The following is a 9,357-nucleotide window of genomic DNA, read 5'->3' on the forward strand; positions in this document are numbered from 1 at the left end:
GTCCCTCATGTTGAACTGTTTTCCCGTTTCGCTTCGTCTTTTCTTTAATTGAATCTCCATCTTACTTCACGTAAAAGGTTGGTAGCGGGCTTAATACGCCAGACAATTAATCGGAACCGTCGAGGTCGACGATATCACACCGCTCGGTTATCCCGACAGTACGGAACGGGTCGCTTCAGTGGCCCGTGTCCGGAGTCGAGCTGCGGCGAGGTGCGATCGTGGTGAGGCCGAAAGGCCCACCCGTGACTAGTTCCCGGCGTTAGTCCGAGAGGGTCACGACAGAATTGTCCGTCCGGTGGGCGATGAGTCGTGGCCGCTCGCACGCCGGCGGGCGCGACCCGCGACAATATGTATATTGGACTGTTTAATGAAATTAACCGGAAATGATTTATGGATTTGGTGATATGGGTTTTCATTTGAGGGTTGGGTTTGAATGTGAGGGTTGGGGGTTTAATGTGAGGGTTGCGGGTTTAATGTGAGGGTTGGGGGTTTAATGTGAGGTTTGGGGGTTTAATGCGAGGTGCAACGCAATGGGAGGGTTCTCCCCGAGGTTTGGTTTCGATGATAATAATTAAGATCTCAACAGATACCTCTTGTTATGTTCTCCTGAGCTTGGTCCTCTCGTGCTCACAGTGACGTGACAGAGAAGTGTGAAACTCCAACCTCTTGCCTTGAAAGGATACATCTGTTGAGGTCATGATTTGAGGTGTGACGTCATTGCTTCTTTAAATTATTTGTTTGCTGAACTTCCTGTCAATAAAATGAACCTCAAACATCTTCATCATTCATATCATATAAAATATACAATCCAAGAAACTGTAAAATATGAACGATTTTTAAAAACTCATCAGTCTATCTTTTGGTGAAACCTTTTTCAAACTGTGATTTCCACTTGAAAATTCTTCCAATATCACCAACCTGAAACTTTGGATTTCTCGAGTTAGTCTCCTTCTCCTGTTCGAATTACCTCCATCAGTGAAGGTGGAACGAAGTTGTGTTTTCACTCCTGTCTGTCTGTCTGTCTGTCACACGATTTTTCATCACAGTTTTCCACCAATCGTTCTGAATTTTATTTTGTTTGAAGGTGATCAGCAATGGACAGCAAGGCTTAATTTTGGTTAACATCTGAATCCGGATCCGGATCTGAGAATCATGTCAGTGATTCTTCACCATTGAGAGATTGGGCCAATAACGATGTGTCGCACAATATCTCACAATGTTGTGGATGGATTTGGACTAAACTTGGTGGACACGTTGCGTGTGTCACAAGGAGGAATCGATTAAATTTTGATGAACATGCGAATCTGGATCTGGATACGAAATTATTTAATTTTCAAGTGATTCTTCACCATTGAGAGATGGGGCTAAAAACGAGATTGCATGATATCTCAAAAAGTTGTGGATGGAGTCGGATCTTCTTCTTCTTGCTTTGGTTGGTTGCCGGGTTGCTATCATTTTGTTGAGGCACGACTGTGCCATTGATACTGTGTCCCCATACCAGTACAGGTACTCATTTCGCTGACCTTGGAGGATAACAGGCTGAGTCAACTCCACCTGGTATTAATTCAGAAGTCAAAGGAGCTCGATCTCAGGACCCTAAGATGGCGTGGTCTCACAAGATTCTCCGGTGGAGCTGTCCCATTGTCTGGAGGGGGGGGGGGGTGAGGGGCTTGCCTACCCCTACTCCAGCAATTTGGGAAACAAAGGGTCCACACAAAAGCTAATTACCCAACTCTGTTATCTCTCAAGGCCGCAGACATCATAAAAGGTACAAAGAGGGAGAGCATCCATACTCTATCCTCATATCAACAAAACACGTTAATTTAATTTAAACCTCCCTCGACTGTGGTTCCACACAACCAGTTTAACCAAAGCTCCAGCTGTTGGTGTTCTCACAGTTCAAATTCTCTGTTCTGTGCTCCTGCGCAATTTCCTGGTCATGGTGTGGCTCCCTCTGCAGGCTCACTCAAAATGGAGCATCCCACTCAACAACAAGCTCACACGAATATTCTCATCACCCTCAACATGTTTGAACTCCAGCACAGATAAACTACTGACAGTAAACCAAATTCGTTCGGTGGAGGACGTTCGGATATTATCATTGAAATGTCCTCATATTATCATGTGATGGAAATTATCATGAATGTCCCCGTATGGAGGAACCTGAATCAAATTGAACCCGCACATCCCCTCCAACTTTACCTTGCTTTCATCATTGATTATATCCGAGTCGTTGAGCAGATCGAGATGCCACCGATACGCCAACGTGAAGAGCGCATCAACAGACCCATTAGATTGTAACATTTCTGTTGCTCCGACTCCATCTCCCCAAAGCAGACCTTGCCACCACCAATCTTCATTGTCCACTGCTTTTGAGTTTCCCCACATTATGACAATATTTGGGTCACACTGGGCTCTACTCCACAGGTTGTTGTAATACACAAACTGTAAAACAGCCCACATGGTAAACTGTGAAAAAGGTTGAATCAGAATTCAATACGACGCGATGAAACAACTTCATCAACGTTCTTTCAAATCACCCCTTGTTTAAAAATTATTAATGAACCAGCTGGGTTTATACTACAATTTAATCAGCAATTTAAGAGTAACTAATTCTTCTGAGACAAGCTCAGATTCTGAACCCCAAAAATCCAAATCGATATTTTAACCTTTCATCGAAATTTGAGCTCACAACGTCTGGAATTACAATACAGGTGTGTTCTCATCCCATGGTCACTGGAGTACCCACAATCATTTATCTCAGGAGGTTTTAGAAAGGGAAACGTTCTACCTCTGGAGTCCCACTGATTGGAAAGTTATTGCACCAACCATTCTTGCTGGTTCAGCCCTCCTCGCAAAACCCACCCAGATTACATCATCATCATCATTATTATTATTATTATTATTATTATTATTATTATTATACACAATTCCAGTTTTCGCAAAGCCAGATTGAATGCTTCTAGATTTATTTACTTTCAAAGTCAACGCTCATGGAAGAGCGGGAACATTGAACAGTTCAAGATGCAAAAGAGCAGAGTAACAAAAGAAAGAGGGGGGTGGGGGGGGAGTGGTGGTGATGGGGGGGCAATAGTTTGGTTGAAAGATAAAATGAGTTGAACAAATAAGGGATGAGGGAAGGAAAGGACACATGGGGTGGAGAAGATGCAGACGGAAACAAACTTTCAGGAAGAAAAAATTGGGAATTTGGAAGGAGATGGACTTGGGGGAGGAGGGGAGGGGTGGGTGTTAACGGGGGAAGAAAATATCACAGTTTGGGATGGGGGATTATCTGAGATGGTGATGAACAGCTGTCTTGAAGACCTGGAGGGAAGAGTGAGATTCAAGGCAGTGTGGCAGTTTGTTCCAAAGGCGGGGAAAAAGAGGAATGAAAGAATGAATGTGAGCAGTGATTCTTGATTTTGGTAGTTTTCACAGAAGGGGTTGATGGCAGACCTTGAGCACCCAGCAGAAATATGGGGCGAGGGACAGATCGCAGTCAGAGCGGGGGGAGGGGGAGGACGAGGCCAGAGAGGAGATGGGAAAATCTTCCCACTTGGTTGCTGTGGGTGTTGAAGCTCAAACATTTTCCATTCTTTATGATTTGGAACAAATTATCACCCACCCTACACATATCCCAGATCGTCATGACGACACTGCCAAGACTTCAGATTTATTCTTCACTTCCAATCCGTTGCATTACAACTACAATTTCACCTCCAATTGGTTCTTCTGACCACAATCTTGTGAACATCACTTCACTCAACACCACTTCCTCTCATCGGACTGCTCCGATGAAATGCCAGTGTTGGCATTTCAATAATGCTGACTGGACTGGTTTACAAAACTTATTTTCTGACTTTCCCTGGAAAGACGACAGCCTGTCCGCCTTGGGCGATGCCTCTATCTCTGCTGAACGTATCGTTGAGGTTATTCTTGCAGGAATGGAGACTTGGATCCCTTTCTCTTTCAAATCTATCTCTACAACCAATTCTTCAATTGTTACGAATCTGGAAGCCATGAGCACTCAACATACAGGTCCAATAGCTCAGTTATTTGGATAAGTAAATGTGGATAGATGGCTCCCTTTCCCTTGTTTCATGGGTAATTAAATGTTCATGAGCTGCGGAGTTATTTTGATTGTCAGGGTTTTCTTTTATTTTATATCAACTATAACTACAACAGCAGCATCACCCTCACCTTCACCTCACTTCCTCACACCGACGCCATGGCCTACGTGAGTGTCGGCACATACGTGGGCGGAGTCCAATGTGCGAGGAGGGGTTTCTTTGGGGCATTGGCATCTTGGATTTCACTCCAAATACGGGCATGGCGCCCCTCTCAGCCAATCAGAGGGGTGCGAGCGAGATTGCTGTCGGGCAGCCAATGAGAGAGGGCCACGCCTGAACGGACGGCACGAGAGAGAAAGAAAGGAAAGGAGAGCAGAGGATAAGTGCTGCTGATCTGCTGGAAAAAAAAGAGGAGAGTTTTGGTTGTCAGGATGAGCGCTGAGCGGAGCTCTGGACTTTGATCGCTCTCGCTGGCGCCTGTTTCTCCGGGCCGTTTCCTCGAGCGCGTGTTCAGGGCTCTAATGGTCCCGTCGCTGGCGCCTGATTCTTCGGGCCGTTTTCTTGAGCACGTATTCTGGGCTCTGCTGGTCCCATCGCTGGCACCTGGTTCTTCAGACCGCTTCTCGACGCTGGCCTGGTGCGCTCGTGTCAGCCAACACACGAGGTGGACAGGTCCATGTCCTTCTGGGTATCTGTGTGTGTGTCTGTCGGTGTGCCCATCTTTAAGCAGTAAATTGTGAAGTGCCTTCGCTGTACAATATTTGCCTTATTAATACATCTCTTATTAATCGTGATAACTCTGCCCTTACGTGCTTCCCTCCTTCCCCACCTACTGTTAATAAATACCCTATTTGTTAAATGTATCAGCTCGTTTTTGTGTTTCTTTTATTGGTTTAACACGGTGCGTGTTGGGGAATGAGAAAGACCGTTGTTGCCGTAAATGTACGTTTGGACCGACAGCTCTCGGTAACCATCCGCTCAGTTATGCACGGTTCGAGCACGATACTGGCTCGTTCCGCTCGAGCTCCGCCGAGGGTGAATTTCCCCGGTAATTTGGACGACGTGGGTATTTAGGTAAATGAAATTGGCAATCGACCCTATCCCACGTGGCCAACTTATTTGCGATCTTCGATCCGACAAGAGACCCGTCAGCTCCGGAGTTATCCGGGGTGACGACATAAATTCCGGGTGTTCGGCAGAGTCGACCCTACTGCTCCACCTTGCGGTCGTGATCACAACCGATCCCCGGCCTGCAACACAATAATTCCAGCTCTGTGGCAATTAGTTCAAGGGATGCCACATATCAGACATGGAAAACTCTTCTTCTTCCGACTCGCATTCAGCTTTCATAACCACCAGAAATCATTGCAGACGTTATATTGTTATGGATTTGGAAGCCTCTTGCACACAGACAGTCAACAGTCCCAAAGTTTAGTTATTTCATGAAGTATATGTGTGTAGTTAGAATCCATCCCCTGTGTGTAACGGGAATTTCATGTGTGCCCTGTGAGTTATTTTGTCGTTAGTTTTTTTTTAGATTCCCCAACAACAACATACGTTCAACAACAACATACTTCGTTCCACCACCCAACCAAACCTTTGCGCACCGACTCCATTATCCACATGTTTTTGGCTGAAGGCGTTGGCGGAGCCTCCATCACCTCAGATCGAGGCTCCACCCAGAAGAAGGGCAGTGAGTGTTTCCTCCAGCCAATGGACGAAGAGCGAGCAAAGCCGAGGCGCTCCAGCCAATGGGAAGCCAGAAGGCCAGAAACAACTACAGAACCTCTTTGGGGGTGGGGGGGCGGGCCACCGATACGCCCCCGTCCAATGGGAGGCAGAGTTACCTCAGGACGGATCCCTCCCATCGAGCAGGAGGGGATGAATAATTGTCGGTGGGATCCATCTGGGTCTTGTTTCGTCTGGTCTGCTGGCCATCTTCCGTCTTGGCGCTGGCTGGCGTCTGCCGCTTCGTCTTGGTTCCTTGGCGCTTGGTTGTCTGTGTGGGTTCGAGTCCCACCGTGGTGGTTGGAGCATCCGATCTTCCCAAGCAATTCCACAAGAGTCCCGAGCTCAATAAGGGCAGGTCGGCAAGCCGTGCGAACGCGGCCAGGTACCAGCAAAACTCTGACCCTCCAGTTCGCCCATCCTCCCGGGCTGGAGGTCCGAATAAAGGCTGGCCGGCCCCATTTCTTTTTGGTGTGTGTGTGTGTGTCAGTGGTGGCGCCGTCCTATCAGTAGAAATTGGAGAAGTGTTTATTGCTCATTGTACATTGCATTTTATTCGGAATAAGTCTGCACTGTGTCTTATTATTGTAAAGAAATATCTGTTAAATGTTCCAGTTCATTGCCTGTCGTTTCTACCATTGACCCAGCATGGTTCAGGCTTGAGAATTGGTGAGGCCGTTTGTGCCGTAAGTTGTCATTTGGACCGGCGCAGCTCTGGTAATTCCCGCTCGGTTACGCCAGACCCGAGCAGTAAATTCGACTCGGTTCGGACAGAGTCGGCCGAGGGTGTGGTTTATCCGGTAGTTAGATGACGTGGTAACTTAAGTAAATCGGAATTGGACAATTACTCCTACCCCACGCCGAAGAAATATTGGCGTCCACAATCCGCGAAGGGACCCGTGACCTTTAGAGTTATCCAAGGGTTACGACCTTAAATTCAGGGTGTTCAGTGAGAGACGGCCCAACTGCTCCGTCGAGCGGTCATTATCGCAACCGGAACCACAACAATATGTGAGGTGAAGCATTCCTTGAATCAAAAGAAAGGTGACATCCTCTCATCCTCTTCCACTAATAGATCTTTCTGGTCCTTAGATAAAAGTATCTCCAACAACTTCTGTAGCTCTATCTCTCCTTTGCTTTTCTGTTCCGATGATACTATCGCCGTCTGTCCGACAAACAAAGCAACTCTTTTTGTTTCTCTTTTCTCCTCCAACTCCACACTGGATGATTCTAACAATACATCTCCCTCTGATGCTTCCCTCACCAATCCTATATCCCTCCATGTAATCTCTTTTCATGCAGTCAAAAAATACTCCTCTTTCTGGACATGAGCAAGGCCTACGGGCAAGATGGCAGTCCTCCCCGTGTCTTGAAGGAACGTACTTTCGAACTTTCACCCGTGCTTGCTCGTTTGTTTCGTTTTTGTTAAAAAACCCAAACTTTTCCTCTTACCTGGAACATACCTTAGTACAGCAAATATTAAAGAATGATCGTTCAAACCCTCCTAACTACCGTCCGATTGCTCTGACTTCCACTGTTTCCAAAGTCTTTGAATATCTTCTCAATTCCCATTTTCTCCATCATATTAAATCTCAGAGTCTTCTGTCTGACCATCAATTCGGCTTTCACAAGGCAAGATCGACACGTGATGTCCTTTCTTACATTATGAATATCTGGGCCTCTTAAGACTCGGAGAGACTTTGGGGAATCCTTTGCTGGAGGCCTTGATATCTCAAAAGCGTTTGAAAGAGTTTGGCATCGGGGTTTGATATCCAATCTTCCCTCTTTCAGCTTTCCTCATTCTCTCTGCTCTCCCATCTCGAGCTTTCTCTCCACCCGCTCTATCCCCGTCATTGTTGATGTTTCAACAGCTCTACAGATATTACTTCGATTTCTGCTCACAAGAACTTGCTGCTTGTGTACCTCCACCATAAGCGATACCAAGGAATACTCGACAAGCCACAACATCACGTGATCATTGTGTGGCCATTGGCAACTCAAGGATGGGACGTTACGTTGTTTGTTTGTTCCTCTCCACTGCCAAACTCTGGAACTCTTTACCTTCTCATGTCTTCACAAACACTTATGACCTTCCCCTTTAAAAAAGCAGATTTTTTACTTTTCAAAAACTCTCAGACTATTCTCAGGAGGGAAGGGCTTGGAAGGGGTGGTGGGGATTAATGCCTCAGCAAATGTTGCTCTTCATCATGGGGGGGGGCAGGGATAGAGAGGAGGGGCAAGGAGGGTTGGGGAAGCTAGGAGGGGAGAGAAAGGAGAGAAGAGAAAGGAAAAGGTGGAGGGGGGGGCGAGATTGACACCTCAGCAAATGTTGCTATTCATCACGGGAGGTGCGAGGGAGAGACAGAGGTGTGGGAGGAGAGTGTTGCATTCCATGAAAGAGAGAGAGAGAAGGTAAACAAGCCGGTAGGCGACGAGGGATTCGCTTGGATCGAAGCGCTGGATACTATGCTTTTCACTCTGACCGATCCAATGACCAAGATTCATTGCCAAGACGTATTGGTTCACATACAATTGTTCCTCTGCCTGGCAATATTTTTCCTATTGCGTATTTTGCAAACTGGCACTCATAAAAAATGACGGTAAATAGACACCATTTGAAAAATAATCGGTTTGCTGGTTTGTGCTGTGGAGCCTCGCGTTGCGACACAACGACACAACGACACAACACACACACACACACACACACACACACACACACACACACACACACACACACACACACACACACATACACACACACACACAAAACCCGATAAACTTCTCTCAATGCCCTTGTTTGACCACACCTCCTGAGCCACACAATATTTTTCATAAGCCACGCCCACTTTCCTATGCCACTCCCACTTTAAATAAGAAATAATTGGAGGTGGTGTGTGTGTGTAGTGGAATCGTTTTCGGTAAATAAATTAATAATTGAAGGTGGTGTGTGGATCGTGGAATCGTTTAAGGAAAATAAATAAATAATTGCAGGCGGAGTGTGGGTCGGGGAATTGTTTACGGTAAATAAATAAGTAATTAAAAGTGGTGTGTGGATCGTGGATTAGTTTACAGAAAATAAATAAATAATTGGAGGTAGTGTGTGGGTCGTGGAATCGTTTTCGGCAAATAAATAAATAATTAAAGGTGGTGTGTGGATCGTGGATTGTTTACGGCAAATAAATAAATAATTGTATGTAGTGTGGATCGTGGAATGGTTTTCGGTAAATAAATAAATAATTAAAGGTGGTGTGTGGGTCGTGGAATCGTTTACGGTAAATCAATAAATAAGGTGGTGTATGGGTGGAGAATCGTTTTCGGTAAATAAGTAAATAAGGTGGTGTGTGGGTCATGGAATCGTTTACGGTAAATAAATAAAAAAATTGGAGGTGGTGTGTGGGTCGTGGAATCGTTTTCGGTAAATAAATAAATAATTGGAGGTGGTGTGGGTGGGGAATCGTTTACGGAAAATAAATAAATAATTGGAGGTGGTGTGTGGGTGGGGAATCCGAAATGGTAAATAAATAAATAATTGGAGGTGGTGTGTGGGTGGTGGAATCAT

General features: G+C 45.8%; 1 long non-coding RNA gene across 1 annotated transcript in view; it reads right to left on the reverse strand.

The window, feature by feature from the left end:
• Window positions 1-320: 320 nt before the first annotated feature.
• LOC147007289 (uncharacterized) overlaps window positions 321-9,357 on the reverse strand; it is a 10,336-nt gene continuing 1,299 nt past the window's right edge. Inside the window, exons 2-3 of the long non-coding RNA XR_015054289.1 lie at window positions 2,203-2,445; window positions 321-750 (exon numbers count right to left, since the gene is read on the reverse strand). This is a non-coding gene — a long non-coding RNA (uncharacterized LOC147007289). The remainder of the gene's footprint in view (window positions 751-2,202; window positions 2,446-9,357) is intronic.

Source organism: Eptatretus burgeri, unplaced genomic scaffold, assembly GCF_056783735.1.
Source record: "Eptatretus burgeri isolate ZD-2024b unplaced genomic scaffold, Ebu_testis_v1 Ebu_testis_scaffold_347, whole genome shotgun sequence".
NCBI lineage: Eukaryota > Metazoa > Chordata > Myxini > Myxiniformes > Myxinidae > Eptatretus > Eptatretus burgeri.